Source organism: Symphalangus syndactylus, chromosome 24 (genome assembly GCF_028878055.3).
Source record: "Symphalangus syndactylus isolate Jambi chromosome 24, NHGRI_mSymSyn1-v2.1_pri, whole genome shotgun sequence".
NCBI classification, from domain to species: domain Eukaryota; kingdom Metazoa; phylum Chordata; class Mammalia; order Primates; family Hylobatidae; genus Symphalangus; species Symphalangus syndactylus.
Window position 1 is genome coordinate 25,007,605 of NC_072446.2, and position 21,876 is coordinate 25,029,480.

Sequence of the window (21,876 nt, forward strand, 5' to 3'; positions counted from 1 at the left end):
TCTCGGCCTCCCAGGTTCAAGCAATTCTCCTGCCTCAGCCTCCTGAGTAACTGGGACCACAGGCACGCACCACCACGCCCGGCTTTTTGTATTTTTAGTAGAGACAGCATTTCACCGTGTTGGCCAGGGTGGTCTTGATCTCCTGACCTCAAGTGATCCACCTGCCTCGGCCTCCCAAAGTGCTGAGATTACAGGCGTGAGCCACCGTGCCCGGCTTTTTTTTTTTTTTTTTTTTTTTTTTTTGAGATAGAGTCTCGCTCTGTCACCCAGCATGGAGTGCAGTGGCACAATCTCGGCTCACTGCAACCTCCACCTCCCAGGTTCAAGCGATTCTCCTGCCTCAGCCTCCTGAGTAGCTGGGATTACAGGTGTCCGTCACCACACCTGCCTAATTTTTGTATTTTTAGTAGAGATGAGGTTTCACCATGTTGGCCAGGCTGGTTGCAAACTCCTGACCTCAAGTGATCCACCCACCTCGGCCTCACAAAGTGCTGGAGTTACAGGTGTGAGCCACCGCACCAGTCATTTCTTATGTGAATCTTAATTGTATATGTGTGTGTGAGTCAGTATTTCTTGATTGGTAGGGTGGATTCAAATTGTCTATTTCTTGAAGGTAAGGAGTAATCCTTTTATAAGCTTTAAAAATCCTCTATTGGCCAGGCACGGTGGCTCACCCCTGTAATCCCAGCACTTTGGGAGGCCGAGGCGGGTGGATCACCTGAGGTCAGGAGTTCAAGACCAGCCTGACCAACATGGTGAAACCCCATCTCTACTAAAAATACAAAAGTAGCCAGGCGTGGTGGAGCATGCCTGTAATCCCAGCTACTCGAGAGGCTGAGGCAGGAGAGTCTCTTGAAAACCCGGGAGGTAGAAGTTGCAGTGAGCCGAGATCATGCCATTGCACTGCAGCCTGGGCAGGCAACAAGAGCGAAACTCTGTCTCAAAAAAAAAAAAAAAAAAAAAAAAAAAAAAAAAAAAAAAAAGAAAGAAAAAGAAAATCCTCTTTTTTTTTTTCAATTATGTTTCTTTTTTTTTTTTTTCCCAATTATGTTTCTTTTAGGTGCCCCAAAATGCTTGGTGTTTGGATGTGAAAGTTCTAATTTATGTATTTATTTTGAGGTAGGGTCCCCCTCTGTTCCTCAGGCTGGAGTACAGTGGTGAAATCATGGCTCATTGCAGCCTGAACACCTGGACTTAAGCGATCCTCCCACCTCAGTGTCCTGAGTGGCTGGGATTACAGGTGCGCACCACCATGCCCAGCTAATTTTTTTTTTTTTTTTTTTTTTTTTTTTTGGCAGAGACGGGGTCTCCCTATGTTGCCCAGACTTGTAATGAACTACTGGACTCAAGCAATTCTCCCACCTCGACCTCCCAGATTATTAGGATTACAGGTGTGAGCCAGCATGTCTGGCCTGGATGTGAAAGTTTTTAGAATTCAACTCTCAAGTCAGTTTTTCTACCTGGAAATGGAGTTAAAATTAAATATTCCTAGGGATTTGCTTGGGACCTGTGTCTCCCTCATAGAGTTGTCCCAAGAAAATCATATCAGCCTTAGAGTACATTCCATGTTTTCTAAATTGCCCTAGAACTGGACGATCCTTCTTTACATCATTTAAATGTTTTTATTCAGTACCACTGTTTTTCAAAGAATTGTGCTAAGTAATGTGACTGTTAGAATCCCTTTGTGATCTAGGAGTTTATAATCTAGTTGAAAAATAAATGTAATTGGCCAGGCACGGTGACTCACGCCTGTAATCTCAGCACTTTGGGAGGCCGAGGCAGGCAGATCACCTGAGGTTAGGAGTTCGAGACCAGCCTGGCCAACACGGCAAAAACCTGTCTCTACTAAAAATACAAAAATTAGCCAGCTGTAGTAGCGAGCACCTGTAATCCCAGCTACTAGGGAGGTTGAGGCAGGAGAATCGCTTGAACCCAGAAGGCAGAGGTTGTTGTGAGCCGAGATCGAACCACTGCACTCCAGCCTGGGCAACAGAGCAAGACTCCTCCAAAAAAAGAAAAGAAAAGAAAAAAAGAAGAAAATGTAATTGCATCAACATAAGCAGGTGGTTCAGAAGTTCAGAGAAGAAAAAGTCCTTTTCAACTGGGATTATTAGCAAATACTTGAAGATGGAATAGATCTAAAGGGAATTAACTGATGCTTCAGTTTCTTCTCTTTCCCATCTCTTTTTACTCTGTACTGTTTCGTTATAGTAAAAAATATTATAAGGTAATTTTTTTTGGGTGGGAGACGGAGTCTCGCTGTCACCCAGGCTGGAGCGCAGTGGTGCTATCTCAGCTCATGGCAACCTCCACCTCCAAGGTTCAAGCGATTCTCCTGCCTCAGCCTCCCGAGTAGCTGGGATTACTGGCATGTGCCACCACGCCTGGCTAATTTTTGTATTTTTAGTAGAGATGAGGTTTCACCATGCTGGCTGGTCTCAAACTCCTAACTTCAAGTGATTCATCCGTCTAGGCCTCTCAAAGTGCTTGGATTATAGATGTGAGTCACTGCGCCCAGCAAATTTTTTTTTTTTTTTTAAGACAAGGTCTCACTCCTGCCCAGGCTAGAGTGCAGTGGCGTGATCTTGGCTCACCCTCAGCCTCCTCAGTTCAAGCAATTTTCCCACCTCAGCCTCCCGAGTAGCTGGGACTACAGGTGCGTGCCACCAGGCCTGGCTAATTTTATTTTTGTACTTTTTTGTAAAGACAGGGTTTTACCATGTTGGCCAGGCTGGTCTTGAACTCCTGACCTCAAATGATATGCCTGCCTCGGCCTCCCAAAGTGCTGGGATTACAGGCTTGAGCCACGCGCCCAGCCTGACTGCTTGAAACCTTTCATTGTTTTTTATTGTCTAAAATTTGAAACTAAACTTCGCATGGAGTTCCCAAAGATTTTCATAATCTGACTCTAATTTTCATTTCAACTATCATCTATGTGTGTATCTTATTTATACGTCAGTTGCTTGATAGTCTAGACCCTTGCTCTGTCTTCTACTCTCTTATTCCAATAAAATTCTCTTCCCTGTGTCCTGATCTATATTTCAGTTCCTATTCCTGGGTATAAAAGATAAAAGCTGCCATTTATTTTTTAATACTTTATTTTGTTAGAGCTGTTTTAGGTTCATAGCAATATTGAACAGAAGATACAGAGATTTGCCATATACCTCCTGCCCAAACCCATGTGTAGCCTCCCCTATCACCATCCCCCCACCATCTTGATACATTTGTACCTACACTGAGGCATCATTATCATCCAGAGTGTGTAGTTCACATTAGAGTTTACTCCTGGTTTTGTGCATTTTATGAGTTTGGAACAATTTATAACAACATGTATTTACCATTATAGTATCTACCATACAGAGTAGTTTCATTACCCTGAGTACTGTGCTCTGTCTACTCATTCTTTCCTCCCCACTAACTCCTGGCAACCACTGATCTTTCTAGTGTTTCCAAAATTTTGCCTTTTCTAAGATGTCACATAGTTAGAATCACACAGTATGTGGCCTTTCTAAATTGGCTTCTTTCACTAAGTGCAAACTTAAAAGTTTTCTTCACATCTCTTCATGAGTTGATAGCACATTTCCTTTTAGTACTGAATAATATTCCATTGTCTGGATGTACCACAGAAAAGCTACCACTTACTGATTGATGATAATACTGGTATTAAGGCTGAGGGCAGTGGCTCATGCCTGTAATCCTAACACATTGGGAAGCTGAGGTGGGCGGACCACTTGAGGCCAGGAGTTCAAGACCAGCCAACATAGTGAAATCCCATCTCTACTGAAAAATAAAAAATTAGCTGGGAGTGGTGGTGCATGCCTCTAGTACCAGCTACTCAGTACGCTGAGGCATGAGAATTGCTTAAACCCAGGAGGCAGACTGCAGTGAGCCAAGATCATGCCACTGTACTCTAGCCTGGGTAACAGAGTGACCAGTGACCTGTCTTAAAAAAAAGAAAAAAAAAAGAAAAAGAAAAAGCTCACGCCTGTAATTCCAGTACTTTGGACTTTGGGAGGCCAAGGGGAGGTGGATCACAACATTAGGAGCTTGAGACCAACACAGTGAAACCCCATCTCTACTAAAAAATACAAAAATTAACCAGGCATGGTGGTGCGCGCCTGTAGTCCCAGCTACTGGGGAGACCGAGGCAGGAGAATTGTTTGAACTCAGGAGGCGGAGGTTGTGGTGAGCCGAGATCATGCCACTGCACTCCAGCCTGGGCAACAGAGCGAGACTCCGTCTCAAAAACAAAACAAACAAACAAACAAAAAAAAATATATATATATATACACACATATATACACATATATAGCTATTAAAAGTTACTATTATGTGTGTCTGTCCCTGGGCAGTGTTAAATGCTTAATATACATTATATCATTCATAGTCCCTGTCTGTCCCTGGGCAGTGTTAAATGCTTAATATACATTATATCATTCATAGTCCCGGTTTTTCAAACCTCTTTTGCTGTAGAATTTTTTTTTTTAAAACACAAATGAAATCTTATACAAAACACTATTTAAAATACAAGTGGCTGGGTGTGGTGGTTCATGCCTGTAATCCCAGCACTTTGGGAGGCTGAGGCAAGCGGATCACCTAAAGTCACGAGTTCAAGACCAGCCTGGCCAACATGGCAAATCTCTGTCTCTGCTAATACAAAAATTAGCCAGGCATAGTGGCAGGCACCTGTAATCCCAGCTACTCCGGAGGTGGAGGTTGCAGTGAGCTGAGACTGCACCACTGCTCTTTAGCCTGGGTGACAGAGCAAGACTCTGTCTCAAAAAAAAGAAAAAAAAAAACAAAAACAGCACACCTGTGATCCCAGCACTTTGGGAGGCCGAGGTGGGCCAGATCACTTGAGGGCAGGAATTTGAGACCAGCCAGGCCAACATGGCGAAACCCCATCTCTACCAAAAATACAAAAAAAAAAATTAGGTGGGCATGATGGCACATGCCTATAATCCCAGCTACTCCAGAGGCTGAGACACGAGAATCGCTTGAACCTGGGAGGCGGAGATTTCAGTGACTCGAGACCAACCACTGCACTGTAGCCTGGGCAACAGAGACTATCTCAAAAAAAAAAGATTTGTTACAAGTTTATTTTTGAAATTTATACTGTTTTTTCAGTTATAAAAGTAGTGAGAATGAGACTGTTGTGATATGTAGAAAATCTGAAATTGGGTTATGAAGAACGGTTATGGACCTAAATCCATCTCTGCCTCTACTTTATTTCTATATTAAGAAAATGTTGACTTAAAGAGAGTTGCAAATGGTCTCAGTTAAGAAAATACTTTTTGAAATAAATTACAGGTACACATCAGATCAATTTAAAAGTTATCAAAGGGTATACAGTGGCCATCGTTTCTTAGCTGCCTCCTTCCCTGCCCTGCAACCATTGTTACCCTAGCCTAGGCATATATACTTGCATATAGTTTAAAGTTTTTAAGTTTAAGCATTTCTTCTATATTTTTGGCAAACTTTAAATTGATGTATAACATTTATGGAAGGGCACAAGTACAGCTTGCTAAATTGTTATAAATGAACACACCTATGTAACTGGCACTCAAGAGCCCCGTTTTGCACAGTATATACTTTAAAAATGATCTTGGGGAAGGATTCATATCAGTTTGATTTATAGTTGCTTAGAATTTTTTTTTTTTTTGCGACAGAGTCTCGCTCTGTCAGGCTGGAGTGTAGTGGCATGATCTTGGCTCACTGCAACCTTTGCCTCCTGAATTCAAGTGAGTCTCATGTTTCAGCCTCCTGAGTAGCTGGGATTATAGGTGTGTGTCACCACGCCCAGCTAATTTTTGTATTTTTAGTAGAAACCGCATTTTGCCATGTTGGCCAGGCTGGTCTCAAACTCCTGGCCTTGAATGATCTGCTTGCCTCAGCCTCCCAAAGTGCTAAGGTTACAGGCTTGAGCCACCTCGCCCGGCTAATAGTTGCTTAGAAATTTCTAATAATTACACTGCATTCCATCGTATGGTTATAACATGATTTATTCAGTTTCATATTATTTCAAACAAAACTGGAAGTAAATATCCTCATATGTATTTGATGGTAAGCAGTTTCTCTGTGTATTTGTGTACAGGGTAGTGTGTAGACCTAAGCTTGTGTTTTTCCTGGGTGGAACCCAGAAGTAGAATGGCTGGGTTATATGCTAAGTGTATAATATTTATAAATTTATTTTATTTTTAATTTTTTCGAGTCTTGCTCTGTTTCCCCAGCTGGAGTGCAGTGGCGGGATCTCGGCTCACTGTAACCTCCGCCTTCTGGGCTCTTCTCATGCCTCAGCTATTCTCATGCCTTAGCCTCCCGAGAAGCTGAGGTTACAGGCACGCGCCACCACATCTGGCTAATTTTTTGTATTTTTAGTAGAGACGGGGTTTTGCCATGTTGGCCAGGCTGGTCTCAAACTCCTGACCTCAAGTGATCCCCCCACCTCAGCCTTCCAAAGTGCTGGGGTTACAGGCTTGAGCCACTGCACCCAGCCAATATTCACAAATTTAAAGAAACTGCCCACTGTTTCTCAAAGTGATTGTACCATTTCACATTTCTCCTAGCCATGTATCCATGTATGATACAGTTCTAGTTGTTCCACATCCTTACCCACAAATGGTATGGTCAGTCTTTTTAATGTTACCCCTCATAGTGGGTGTATAGTGGTATCTCGTTGTGGTTTTCAGTTTCTCTAATGGCTGATGTTGAGCATCTTTTTTCGTACTTACTTGCCACTGGTGTACTTTTTTTCTGTGAAGTCTCTGTATGTATCTTTTGTGTTTTTTTTGTTGTTGTTGCCAGGCTCGAGTGCAGTGGCGCTATCTTGGCACACTGCAATCTCCGCCTCCCGGGTTCAAGCAATTCTCCTGCCTCAACCTCCCGAGTAGCTGGGACTGCAGGCATGTGCCACCACGCCCGGCTAATTTGTGTATTTTTAGTAGAGACGGGGTCTCACCATGTTGGCCAGGATGGTCTCAATCTCTTGACCTCATGATCCACCCACCTCAGCCTCCCAAAGTGCTGGGATTATAGGTGTGAGCCACGGGGTCCAGCCTCTTTTGCCTGTTTTTAAGTTGGATTGTTTTTATCTTACTGAGATGTAAATTAGTTATTTTTTCTAGATGAAAAACTTTTTTTGTGTTTATATTTTTTGTTTTTTGTAAAAATTATTTATTTTATTATTTCCTATTTTTTTCATAGGATGGGGTCTCATTATATGGCCCAGCCTAGTCTTTAACTTCTGGCTTTAAGCAGTCCTCCCGCCTCAGCCTCTCAAAATATTGATATTATGGGCATGAGCCCCTGCACGCAGCCTGATTTTATTTTTTTTTAATTTGTATAAATTTATGGGGTACAAGTGTAATTTTGTTACATGCATAGATTGCCTAGTGGTGAAGCCAGGACTTTTAGGGCATCATTTACCCAAATCACATACATTGTACCCATTAAGTAATCTCTCATCATTCCCCTCCTCACCCTTCCTAGTCTCTTGTCTATTATTCCACACAATATGTCCAGGTGTAGCATAGTTCCCACTTATTTTATTTTTGGAGATGGGCAGATCATGATGCCAGGAGTTCAAGATCAGCCTGGCCAACAAGGGGAAACCCCGTCTCTACTAAAAATACAAAAATTAGCTGGGTCCACGTGGTAGTGCTGCCTGTAACCCTAGCTACTCAGGTGGCTGAGGCAGGAGATTCACTTGAACTGGGGAGGCAGAGGTTGCAGTGAACTGAGATAGCACCAGTGCATTCTAGCCTGGGTGACAGAGCAAGACCTTGTCTCAAAAAAAAAAAATAAAACAAGAAATATATATATATATATATATATATATATATATATCTCGAGACATACATATCTCAGTTATATATCTATATAGCCAAGAGCACGCCACTGCACTCCAGCCTGGGTGACAAAGAGAGACTCTGTCTCAAAAAAAAAAAAAAAAAAAAAAATTACACATGGTGGTGCACACGTATAGTCCCAGCTACTTGGGAGGCAGAGGCAGGAAAATTGCTTGAGCCCTGGTGGTCAAGGCTGCAGTGAACCATGATCATGCCACTGCACTCTGGCCTGGACAACACAGTGAGACCCCCATCTCAAAAAAAAAAAGACAGAAAAAAATGTTTAAATGTTATTCTTCAACGTGCTGTACCCTGATGGCCTGGATCAGTAGTAGTCCCTTGCCTCCTCTGAACTTCTCTACAATCTCTATAGGCAAAACCGACTTATCACTGATTGCCTTGTACTGAAGTGATGTGAGTACCTGATTGTGCACACTTGGAGGTCACAAACTTTGTTAACTCTCACAGTTCCTTAAATAGTAAAGGCATAATAATCACTGATTAAGTATGTCTGTGCATGGAAGAGTAGGCAACAACAACCAAGCAGCAGCAAATTAAAGATGATTGAAGTTTAAGGCCTCAAGACTCACAATAGTGGTACGAAAACTCAGTTTAAGAAAACTCACTATACTGGGCACGATGGCTCACGTCTGTAATCCCAGCACTTTGGGAGACCAAGGCAGAAGGATCACTTGATCCCAAGAGTTCAAGACCAGCCAAAGACACACCCTCTACACAAAACAAAAACATTTGTCTACACAAAACTTAAAAACATCAGCCGGGAATGGTGACATGTGCCTGTAGTCACAGCTACTGGGAGGCTGCGTTGGGAGGACCGCTTGAGCCCAGTAGGTCAAGGCTGCAGTGAACTGTGATGGTGACACTACACTCCATCCTAGATGACAGAGCAAGACCCTCTCCAAAAACTGAATTAATTTTTAAAAGTCACATGTGGATGACTACATTGTGATTTGGGGGAAAGAAAAGGGAAACTGAAGGTTACTGGGCAAGTTCATGCTTACAGGTTTGCCAAATCTTAGAACCCATACACTCAAGGCTTCTACCATTCTAGATATGATCATGTACTTTTTTTTTTTTTTGAGACGGAGTCTTGCTCTGTCACCCAGGCTAGAGTGCAGTGGCGCAATCTCAGTTCACGGCAACCTCTACCTCCAGGGTTCAAGCGATTCTCCTGTTTCAGCCTCCTGAGTAGCTGGGATTACAGGCACCCGCCACCGTGCCCAGCTAATATTTTTATATTTTTAGTAGAGACGGAGTTTCACCATCTTGGCCAGGGTGGTCTCCAACTCCTGACTTCCTGATCCACTCATCTCGGCCTCCCAAAGTGCTGGGATTACAGGTGTGAACCACCACGCCTGGCCATGATTGTGTACTTTTAAAGTTGCTTTCCGGATTCCATTTTATTGATTCCTGATGAGAGTAGTTTTAAACTTAATATGGTAACAGTCCTGTCTTATTATATGACAAAGATATCACTGACCCTCCCAGTGATGCAAGATGTGTAGAGTTATTTTTCTCACTGGTGGAGTTTCTTCACTGGTAGATTTTCCTAGATGCAGTCAAATACTGTTCCAACTGCGGTGAAGACAACTACCTCAATTGAGATTAACACATTGTCATAAAACACAATTACCACCAAGCAAGTAAAAGGAAATAGATGAGCTGGGATAGAACACAGAGTGTGTAGTAGACTAAAGAGACAATTTGATAAAGATTACTGAGTAACTCTTACAACATTTTCAAATAAAATTGCCAAAATTTTTTTAATAGAGATGGGGGGTTCTTGCTATGCTGCCCAGGCTGGTCTTGAACTCCTAGGCTCAAGCAAATCTCTGGCCTTAGCCTCCCAAATTGCCGGGATTACAGGCGTGAGCCACTGCACTCAGCCCAAAAATTGCCAAATTTCAATCTGGAAACAAACTCAAGCTGACATAGCTACTCTACAAGATGACCTAAATTAAATAATCCATTTCAATGACAGCAATTTCACTGAGAGTAAAGAAAATAACACTTGCTTTTCTTACACGAGAAGGAGGCGGCTGAAAATCCCTCTCTCTGACACACACACACACACTTTTACCCAGTTATAGCATATACTGTGATGAAGTCAGGAGATTAAAGTCCCTTTTGAGACAGGGTCTCATTCTGTCACTTAGGCTGGTGTGCAATGGCACAATCACAGCTCATTGCACCCTCAACCTCCTGGGCTCAAGTCATCCTCCCAGCTCAGTCTCACATGTGGCTGGGACCACAGGCGCACATCACCATGCCCAGCTAATTTTTTTTCCTATTTTTTGTAGAGACAGGGTCTTACTTTGTTGCCCAGGCTGGTCTCAAATTCCTGGGCTCAAGTGATCCTCCTCTCAAAGTGCTGGGATTACAGGTGTGAGCCATGGGACCCAGCCTCTAAATTCTTTATAAGTCAGCACTGAAAGTTGCATCTAACTTCACACCGTTATCTGGTATGAAGAGCTTAATTCACTTATGTTCGATCAATAAAATTTAAATAAGAGTACTGTACATATCTACATAATGCCTTAAGTTTATAGAATTGTATAAAATAAGGAACCTTGGAAGACCATACAGAGCACCCTTTGTTTTAAAATTTTAAAAACTGGCCTAGAGAGATTGATTTGTCCAAAGCTTATAGCACATGCTTACAAATTATTCTCAACTCTGCCCTAGGTAAGTCTTCTTTTCAAAGTAACAAGCTAACAAAATATATTGATCAGGTACCAAAAAGGAAAAAAAAGGGTTTCACATGTAGATTTCTTTTTAATCAAAGTTCTGTTTTGAAACTGAACATACGATCATGCTGCTCTTTCCACCAACAGCAATTAACTTTCATTTATAAAAATGTCAGTTTAGGACATTTCGATTATGATACACATTTTCTTTCAAAGTAAAATAATATGGCTTTAGATTTCATTTAAACAGAAGGGCAAAGAATATTTACTCCAAAAGTGCCCCCTTTTTTGTTAAAACCCTTTCTTCCCCTCCCCATGCTTTCTCCTCTTTTGTACTAAAGTTCTCAAATGCATGAGATGGAGGAACAATACCACAATACAACTGCAGGCTTCCTGCCTACTAGTCAGTCATTATTCTTAAGTCTTCAGAATTTTCAAAACACTGCTTGGGTTGCTTTGAAATTCCTTCTTTCAGATTTTCCCTCCTTCATGGAACATCTATTTAAAAGAGTGACTTCAAAAATGTCTTGCTGCACCCAATCCAAATTCTCTAAACAAACTAAAAATGCTAGCCTTAGATATGAAGGTGGGATGTAAATGCCTGAAGCTTGGCAAACACCAATCTAATAAAAGTACAGGACAGAAAGAAGTATATTTCTGGCCAAGCATAAGAACAGTCTTTTTTTTATATGTATATAAATTAAGCTTGTTTCTGAAAATTTACATATTTATATGGATAGTATCACGAAATTAAAAACTACATCATTACTATCCCTTTTTTTTTAACAATACAATTTATAGACCTAAAAATCTCAGACTACATTGATAGCTGAGGAGAAAGGGGCTAAGTCAATTATTACTGACTTAAATTTCACACTAAAATGATGTATATTCATTTTTTTTTAAAAGTTGTTGGCCAGGCACGGTGGCTCACACCTGTAATTCCAGCACTTTGAGAGGCCGACGCGGGCGGATCACCTGAGGTTGGGAATTCGAGACCAGCCTGACCCACATGGAGAAACTGCCATCTCTACTAAAAATACAAAATTAGCCAGGTGTAGTGGCACATGCCTATAATCTTAGCTACTCAGGAGGCTGAGGCAGGAGAATCGCTTGAACCTGGGAGGCAAAGGTTACAGTGAGCCGAGATCGTGCCATTGCACTCCAGCCTGGGCAACAAGAGTGAAACTCCATCTCAAAACAACAACAACAAAAAGTTGTTGGGTGCTCTGAGGATCAGGGTTAAATTAAAAATATATATATATGTTGTTGGGGACAGAAAAAATTAACAGCACCAGTCACCTGCAAACCTGGGGAATTTCACACTCTTCCAACCACACTTAGATGGTGGTAGTACTTACTAACAAACTTATTAGGTTGTTGACATAAACCAAGAGCTACTCAAAACATGGTGTAGAGGGGTGATATACATGCTCTGCACTGCCCAGCTCAACATGCGTTCTTTCCTTTTTAAAGGTAAAAGCATTAAAGATGGAAGGTTCATGAACAACTTGTCAAATTGTTACAATAAATGGAAATTTTTCCAAAATCTCTAACACCTCTAACAAAAAGACTGTTTTAAACAATATTTAATAAAGTCTAATCCCAGTACAACAAAATAATTTGGCCAGTCCCCTGGAGTTCGTTATAATGGGATTTAACTTGTACACTCAACATTCAATTAACCATAAGGCTTATCCTAATTGAGGATTATGCTGACTTCTGCAGTCCTTTCCCATCTACCCATCTACCACTCCAACTCAGATGCCATAGCCACCAAAAGCAAAGCCCCAGGAAGCAGATTATCCATTACTGCGTGATACCCAGGCCAAGATTCCCTTTTCATCATTATGTGACTAATCAATAGTTAAATTCAATAATCTAGTCACCCTGGTTTCCAAAAAGTGAAGCTGCATAACCCTCACTCATAGCCTCTAACCAAGGAAATTAAACATTTCAACAGAATACCTTTTCATAGGAATAACAGATGAAAAATGCCACACCCTTTCCTAGAACATATCAATAAAAAAATTAACAGAAAATTTAAAAAAAGACACAGACGTTCCTAACAAAAATATTTAAAAAGCCAAACAAAAAAGACACTAGTCCATTTGCTCTTGGAATATTACTTTAAATGGGTAAAACCTGTTTGCCAGTCAAGTCGGACTCCTTTCCTTTGCCTTTAGGCCACAAAGTTTACTACACAGTTAGTTAAATAAACCCTATCACTGCCCCCCACTGTAAACTGACCTAGGCTGGCAGTACCTATCAAACTGAGTTAATGCTAACAAAGTTTGGTACTGGCAGTATGCAGCCTAAGAAGATTATCCAGTTTGTGGATAAATCGGCCTTCTACTCACTGCAGGTCTCCCATTCTACTCCTGCTGTGTATCTTCTGGCCATTTTCCTGTTCATTTAAAAACTCTCCACCAGAAGGTAGGAAAGGGAAAGGCAATTAAATTCAATTCCATAATTTGTTAGGGGGCTGAAAATAGTTAGGCTCTGGATAAGTTGCATCTTTAACCCAAAATAATCTTCTCCCAGAAACCCTCTCAGAAAAACGATGGACAAAATGAATTTACCTAGTAAAAACATGACCAAACTCACGGAATATGCCTCATTACCACAAAGCCCCTCCTCCACCTTAATTCTGAAGTGTTTACTTTGTAACCCCTCCCCAACCCCAAGAAGCACTCATAAAATGGGAGAAAATGGGCCGGGAGCGGACTGTAACCCCAGCACTTTGGAAGGCCGAAGCAGGTGATCGCTTGAGGTCAGGAGTTCGAGACCAGCCTGGCCAACATGAGGAAACCCCGCCTCTACTAAAAATACAAAAATTAGCCGGGCGTGGTGGTGAGCGCCGGTAGTCCCAGCTACTCCGGCAGGGGCTGAGGCACGAGAATCGCCTGAACCTGGGAGGCAGAGGTTGCAGTGAGCCGAGATCATGCCACTGCACTCCAGCCTGAGCAACAGAGTGAGACTCCGTCTCAAAAAGAAAAAAAGAGAAAATGCCTACTACATTTTACTGCAGCACTCAATCTCAAAGCTATTCCTGAGAATCCAAACCAACATAGTCCCCTTGTTTTTCAATTTTTTGAAGTATGAGAAAAAAATAAGAAAAAGTTAACATACATTTCCAATACTAATTTTCTGCTCTCAGAGCTTTAACCACTCAATAATGCAAAAAACAAATATTTATACCAAGGATTCAAACCAAACTGCTACAGGTAATCTCTTCAATCATGATCAACAAGTCTTGTTTTTTTTCTAGTCCTAGATAGCTTTACAGGGTAACAACTGTATTAAATTGTGACAAATCTGCTGTTGTAGACCAAAAGTCACTGGCGGCTAATATGCATTCTAAACTTGCAACAAATTAAAAGTTTTCAAAAGTACTCTACCTCCTCTGGCCAAAGTGTGAAATTATATCGTTTTTAAAAATGCAGGCTGACATGATGGCTCACACCTGTAATCCCAGCACTTTGGGAGGACAAGGCAGGCGGATTACCTGAGGTTGGGAGCTCGAGACTAGCCTGGCCGACATGGTAAACCTTGTCTCTACTAAAAATACAAAAATAGCCGGGCGTGGTGGTGCGCACCTGTAATCCCAGCTACTTGGGAGGCTGAGACAGGAGAATTGCTTGAACCCAGGAGGCAGAGGTTGCAGTGAGCCAAGATTGCGCCACTGCACTCCAGCCTGGGCAACAGAGCAAAACTCCATCTCAAAAGAAAAAAAAAAAAACAGCCCTGCCCGCAAAAAAAAAAAACAAACAAACCCAAAGCCGTTTATTTCAACCATCAATTTGGGATAGGACAATAGTAGAGTCTTTAAAATCTTACCCTATTGTCCAAACTAAAATTTATTTTTTAATTATTTTTTAAAAGACTTTTCAATTACAGTACTCCAAGTTAAAATGAATTATTCCAGAATCATACTGCTAATGCACAAGACAGAATTTTTTTTTTTTTTTTTTTTTTGAGACAGAGTCTCATTCTGTCGCCCAAGCTGGAGTGCAGTGGCGCAATCTCGGCTCACTGCAACCTCCGCTTCCCAGGTTCAAGCCATTCTTCTGCCTCAGCCTCCTGAGTAGCTGGGACTACCGGCGCTCACCACCACGCCCGGCTAATTTTTCTATTTTTAGTAGTGACGGGGTTTCACCATCTTTGCCAGGCTATTCTCAAACTCCTGACCTCGTGATCCACCAGCCTTGGCCTCCCAAAGTGCTGGGATTACAGGCCTGAGCCACTGCAGCTCGGCAGGAAGAACTGAATTCGTTAAAAGAAAAAAAAGACACACTTAGCTTTTATCTTTAATGTAATGTCCCTGCAAGAAAGCTTATTTCAAAAGACCAGTCAAGAAGACATTAGTAAGCAACCATTTTTAAACTACTTTTTATTTGCATATCGCCTAGAAAAAGGGTCCCAGGTGCAACAGTACTTCACTCCTTACTGAATTCTATTTTATTTGCTCAGGAGGTGAGTGGCACTTTTTAGAAATAATTTTTTTTATACAGAGAAGGAAATGCACAGCATAATCATTTTCAAAATACAGTGAAATTATTTAATATAATCTTTAATAACCTAGCTCTAATATCACTGAATTTCCTTAACAAATTGTTAGTGTTGGCAAATTGTTAAAACCATTCTAAAATATAAAAATATAAATCTCGCTATTGATGCTCAGGTTGTTGTACATTTTCAAAGCCTTTGTAGTTAAATATCTTATGGTAGAAACATTTCCTATAACTGCCCTAGAAATATTACAGCCTCCCGCTTAGTCCACGATTCCCATCTTCTATATGCCAAAAGCTGGTATATGCCTTTTATTTCAAATGCTGATTGGACAATTAAGTCATTTCCACCTATACATAAAATGCCCCTATAATTTAGGATCACAGGCAATTTAGATTACTGCTCATTTAAATGCAGAACCTGAAGCAACCTCTAGTGACAGGAGCTACAGTGTTCAATATCATTTTACATGTTACAAGCAGAGGCTTCATTTTACATACAAACAATGAACCCTGGCAGAGTTCTTCATCCTAAAGCCCCACAGATTGTTATTTCTTTAACGGTATTAATAAATAAGGTGACATAAGCAGTAAGTTCAGAAGAGCTTTTTCCAATAGCTACCAACACTTTTTTTTAAGACAGCAAAAACAGTATTCCCACATTTTCTGTTTCTTCTGTTCATTTTATTTCCCTGCTTTTGGTATCCAACAGAAGTGGTTTCAAATGAAAATCTTAAAATAATTACTCCAAAGACCAAGGATATTCTAAAAACCAGTAACAGTCTTTGCCTCTGAGAAGGGGAAACTGGAGGGTTTGGCGTGAAAGAGAGATTCACTTTTCAATATGTTTGTACTTTCCAATTGGATATCATGCGGTAGAACCATATTCTAAATGAGCATACATTTAAAATATTTTCAAGAACAAACAATTCACAAACTTACAGGTTTCCATTAACATTTTCGTTTGTGCAGCATTCGCTGAAGACCTAAGATTTTTATTCCTCCAATCACCTTCTCAACAACCTGCTGCAACAAATACTGAAGCTTTTTTTGCAGCCAGGGATCAGTTAGGTGGATCCGAGGCCAGGCATTTAAATCAAAGAGATGCAGCAATCTTACTCAACACTACTACCACTCTCACGCATCTCATTCAACTCCATTTAAAACCACTGCAGCAAGACAGCTGGTACTCTCCTTCCTGTTTCTTTACCGTACAGGCTTAATAACAAAAACAGGTTGGTTTTGAAGCCCTGCTCAAATACTGCAAAAAGGAAGTCTTCGCATTCGGGAGGGGGAAAAAAAAGTTTCGACTTCGAGAGAATCTCATAGCTTCCGTGTCAATCCATTTGGGAATCCCAGACTCCTGCTAGTGAGGTACATGCTCGCTCGCTCTCACTGCTGCTCTCTCGGTTAACTTTTCCACCCTAGATGCCCTCAAACTGCCTAGGAAGCAACTAAGTCACCCAATGACCCATGGCTAGTTTTGTTAAGGCAGCTACAAGACAAGCAGTTTATTTAAATCATGACGAACTGAATCGATGTTCATAAAATGAGAGATGGGGAGAGCAAAAAAAAAAAAGTAGTAATAAAGACAGCCAAACCCCAAATTTAATCAACCAACTTCCCACTTGCCATCTCCCAGTCTTCACACCAGAGATAGTAAAACGCCTTTTTACCGAGAAAACTAAGAACCTACCCGAGCCCAACATGAAAATTCCGCGGACAATTCGTGTTAAAATATTTTTTAAATGCCCAAGTGAGGAGGAAACACAGCAACCAAATCTCACCCGGCTGGGAGGCTGGGGTGGGGGGGTCCCCGCGGCTTTTCCCTCCCGTGCTTCCCAGTAGCTGCTAAGGAGCCGGGGCAGCAGGAGGAGGACGCGGGGAGCTTTCAAAAGGGCTGGGGGAGGCAAGAGGAAGAAAAAACTTTAAGGACAGAAGGGGAAAGTGGGCCCCTGCAGTCCCCCCGCAAACTCCGCGGGGACCCCCTCGGATCCCGAAGCCGGCTGCCACCCAGCTTCGTCTCCGCTCCGACAGCCGTGGGCCGCCCCCCGGGCTGAGGGGAAGCGGCGCGGCCCCGACACCCCGAAACTACCTCAGCGCGTCCCCCGGCCGGCGCGCCCCTCAGTGCCTCGGCAGATCTGAAGCCGCTGGCTCTCGCAGCCTGGGGAACTCGCCCCTCTTCCCTCCGCCTCGCACTCCACCCCCTCGCTCGCCACCGCCTCCTCCTTTATCTCCACTCACCTCCCGCCGCCATTTTCCTCGCAGCTCAGCTTTAAATCGGAAACTCGCCGCTCAGCCCGCAGCCGCCGCCGCCACCGACCAAGCCGCAGCCGCCGCCGTCGCTGTGGAGGGGCTGAGGCGGCAGCAGCTGAAGTCGCCGCGCGGGGGCCACTGGGATATGTAGTCCCGAGGCCACACCCAGCACTACCGGTCCCAGGGGGCCTTGCGCGGCCGGCCTAGGGTTCCAGCGCCCCCCACCCTGGCTTCCGCGGCGGAGGGCGTGGCCACGTGGGCTCGTGCGGCTGCTTTCGCCCAGCATCAACTGGGAGCTCCCTCAGGATCCGGAGAACCGGAATGCAGTCCTAGCCCTGCCCTTAATTTTTTTCATATTTGCCTTCGTCCAGTAATACCTAACATTTGTGGAGCGTTTCTGGTATGCCAAGCACGGATCCTCAAAATAAGCATCCCGTAGGGACCATGATCATCCTCATTTTTCAGATGAGCGAACTGAAGCACAAGGTCGGAAGCCACGAGGTTGTTCCTTAGCTGCTAAAGTCACTGGGTGAAATGTTGTTGGGCAGCAGTATATTCACGGTATATTTAGTCCCGAAGTATCATCCCACAGCGTATTTATGACTTACAATAAAGAACAGCTTGCTTTACAGTGGAAAGATCTGGCAGGCACCCCCTTACCAAGTGATCGAACTTAGCACCACCAATAATGGGTCAGGACTTGTTGTGTGTCTCCTAATATGATGCAGTGGGGAAAGCATATTGCTACCTCTGTCGTATACTTGCCACATACATACACACAAAAAGCTTACCTGAATCTAACCATGAAAAAATAAACGAATTCAGAATGTGGGACATTCTACACAACATCTAGCCTGGAGTCTTTTAAAATATGACAGCATGAAAGAGGTGAAAACTAAACGCAATAGGTGAGACTTGATTGGATTCAGGATGTTTTTTTATGTAAAAAGAATTTGGGGGGCAATTTCAATGTGGACTGTATGTTAGATAATATTGAGTCAGTATTAGATGTGTTGAGTGTAAATAAAATAGAATAATCTGACCACTTACCACCTCCATGGTCAGCACCATCATTTCCCACCTGGACCACTGCAACAGCCTCCTCAGTGTTCTGCCTGCTTCCACTCTTTCTCCTTAGAGTCTATACTTAACACAGCAGCCAGAGGGATCCTGGTAAGAACCAAGTCAGTTTATGTCCCTCCTGCAAAATTCTTGCAGTAACCTGCAAAGCCCTATACAGCCTGTCTCTTGCCCTCCCCTTCCCTCTCTAAACTCATCACCTTCTTCTCTTCCACTCACTTCTGTAACTCCGCTACACTGGACTCCTTGGCCTCTCCAATGTGCTTAGCACACTCTGGCCTTAAAGATCGTGCACTTGCTATTTCCTCTGCCAAGAACACTATTTTCCCAGAAAACTCAAATAACCCATTCCCTAATCTCCCCATGGTCATTGTCCAAATGTCACTTATTCAGTGAGGCTTTCCCTAATTGCTCTATTTTAACTTCCTGCCCACTCCGATCCCAGCTTTCCCTACTCCTATTCCTTTCTTCATTTCTTTTCAGAGCATGAATTATCATTAAAATCACGATATATTTCTGTTTACTTATGTTATTTAAAATATCTCATTTCCACTGGGTGCGGTGGCTCACACCTGTAATCCCAGCACTTTGGGAGGCCAAGGCAGGCAGATCACCTGAGGTCGGGAGTTCAAGACCAGCCTGACCAACATGGAGAAACCCCGTCACTACTAAAAATACATAATTAGCTGGGCATGGTAGCACATGCCTGTAATCCCAGCTACTCAGGAGGCTGAGGCAGGAGGATCACTTGAACCTGGAGGCAGAGGTTGCGGTGAGCCGAGATGGCACCATTGCACTCCAACCTGGGCAACAAGAGTGAAACTCCGTCTCAAAAAAAAAAAAGTAAAAATTAAAAAATTAAATATCTCATTTCCAGGCTGGGCACAGTGGCTCACACCTGTAATCCCAACACTTTGGGAGGCCGAGGTGGATGGATCACCTGAGGTCAGGAGTTCCAGACCAGCCTGCCCAACATGGTGAAACCTTGTCTCTACTAAAAATACAAAAAATTAGCTGGGCATGGTGGCAGGCACCTGTAATCCTAGCTACTCGGGAGGCTGAGGCAGGAGAATCACTTGAACCTGGGAGGCAGAGGTTGCGGTGAGCCGAGATCATGCCACTGCACTCCAGCCTGGGCCACAAGAGCGAAATTCTGTCTCAAAAAAAAAAAAAAAAATCTTTCCACCAGGGCACAGTGGCTAGGCCTGTAATCCCAACACTTTGGAAGGCCGAGAGATTGCTTGAGCCCAGGAGTTCAAGACTGGCCTTGGCAACAAAGCAGAGACCCAGTCTCTACAAAAAATTTTAAAATTAGCTTGGTGTGGTGGCGCCTGCTTGTATTCCCAACTACTCAGGAGGCTGAGGTAGGAGGATTGCCTGAGTAGGGGAGGTCAAGGCCACAGTGAGCCATGCTTGCACCAGTGCACTCCAGCCTGGGTGACAGAGTGAGACTCCATTTCAAATATATATATATATATATATAAAATAAAAATAATAAAATAAAATACTGCATTAGATGCTGAGAACCCAGAGATGAAATGCTCACACATGTATGGCCTTTCACCTCAGCAACTGAACCTGTCTCCTAGCTACTCTCCTTTCTTCTCTCCCATTGATCCTATACAAGGCACTCCCAATACAGTAGCCAGAGGGATCCTTGAAAAATCATGTATTAAATCATGTTACTTCCAACCTAGGCCGGGTACGGTGGTTCACACCTGTAATTCCAGCACTCAGGGAAGGCAAGGCAGGTGGATCATTTGAGGTCAGGGTTTTGAGGCCAGCCTGACCAACACAGTGAAACCCTGTCTCCACTAAAAATACAAAATTAGCTGGGCATGGTGGCACACACCTGTAGTCCTAGCAACTTGGGAGGCTGAAGCAGGAGAATCTCTTGAACCCAGGAGGCAGAGGTTGTAGTGAGCCGAGATCGTGCCACTGCACTCCAGCCAGGGCAACAAGAGCGAAACTCCATCTCAAAAACAAAAAAAAAACAAAACAGAAAACTTCCAACCTAAACAGCTTCGAATGGCATCCCACTGCATTTGGGATAAAACTCAGACCCTAGTTGGATGTGGCGGCCCACGCTTCTAGTCCTAGCTACTCAGAAAACTGAGGTGAGAGGATTGCTTGAGCCCAGAAGTTCGAGGCTGCAGTGAGCTGTAATTGTGCCAGTGCACTCCAACCTGGGTGACAGAGGGAGACCCTGACTCCATTTAAGAAAACAAACTACTTTGACCCTAATTGATTTGGTCTCTGCTCCCCTCCCTGATCTCAGGTGATATATCTTTCCCTATTTCTCACCCCATGTCACACTAACATTCCTGAACACACCAAGCATATTCCTGCCTCAGGACCTGTGCCCCTGTTGTTCCTTTTGTCTAGAATTTTCTTTCCTCCTGGCTTGCACTCTATTGCCATTCAAGTCTCTGCTGCAATATCTCCTTCTCGGATAGAACTTCTAAAGCACTAAACACACACACAGACACAAACACAGTCATATCACCCTGCTTTGTCTTCATAATGATTCATACCATACACCATCTGAATTTTTTTAGAATTTTCTTTTTTTTTTTTTTGAAATGGAGTTTCACTCTTGTTGCCCAGACTGGAGTGCAATGGCGTGATCTCGGCTCACCACAATCTCTGACTCCCGGGTTCAAGTGATTCTCCTGCCTCAGCCTCCTGAGTAGCTGGGATTACAGGCACATGCCACCATGCCCAGCTAATTTTTTGCATTTTTAGTAGGGACGGGGTTTCTCCATGTTGGAATGCAGTGGCACAATCATGGCTCACTGTAACCTCAAACTCCTGGCTCAGCTGAATTTTTGTGAGACAGAGCCTTGCTCTGTTGCCCAGGCTGGAGTGCAGTGGTGTGATCTCAGCTCACTGCAATCTCCACCTCCTGAGTTCAAGGGCTTCTTCTGCCTCAGCCTCCCAAGTAGCTGGGATTACAGGCATGTGCCACCACACTTGGCTGATTTTTGTATTTTTAGTAGAGATGGGGTGTTACCATGTTGGCCAAGCTGGTCTTGTACTCCTGACCTCAAGTAATCCAACCTCCTCAGCCTCTCAACATGCTGGGATTACAGGCATGTGCCACTGTGCCTGGCAAACATTGGCAGAGTTTGATGGAACCTGTAGGTGATCTTGTAGTGAGTGACATGTGGAAACACTGCTCTAGACTCAAAATCTAAGCCAAATGAGTGACATGCTCTAAGAGATAGTCTGTGGAGGTGCCCACCATCATTCTTTCCTGCTGTTTGCACAGGCCACTCCTACATTGAGAGGTAGGCTTTATTTCCTCTTCCTTGAATTGGAGTTGGCTCTGTAACTGTTTGACCAATGGAAATGGTGGAAGTGATGCCACGGAACTTTCAACTCTAGGCTTTAAGATGATTGGGGTGGCTCATGCCTGTAATCCCAGCACTTTGGGAGGCTGAGGCAGGTGGATCACCTGAGGTCAAGAGTTCG

The 21,876-nt window shown here is 43.2% G+C and overlaps 1 protein-coding gene across 47 annotated transcripts in view; it reads right to left on the reverse strand.

Moving 5' to 3' along the window:
- The window catches only part of NCOA3 (nuclear receptor coactivator 3), a 232,890-nt gene that overhangs the window by 132,391 nt on the left and 78,623 nt on the right, over positions 1-21,876 (reverse strand). For 13 of the 47 annotated variants that reach the window (XM_063633348.1, XM_063633339.1, XM_063633332.1 and 10 more), the window contains exon 1: positions 17,311-17,440. The exons of 1 other annotated variant lie outside the window; for it this stretch is intronic. The gene's annotated coding sequence lies outside the window, so the exon portion shown is untranslated. Of the gene's footprint in view, positions 1-16,008; positions 16,967-17,161; positions 17,275-17,310; positions 17,478-18,372; positions 18,488-21,876 lie in introns of those variants that run through there. 33 more of the 47 variants (XM_063633347.1, XM_063633344.1, XM_063633352.1 and 30 more) reach the window with 16 other exon arrangements.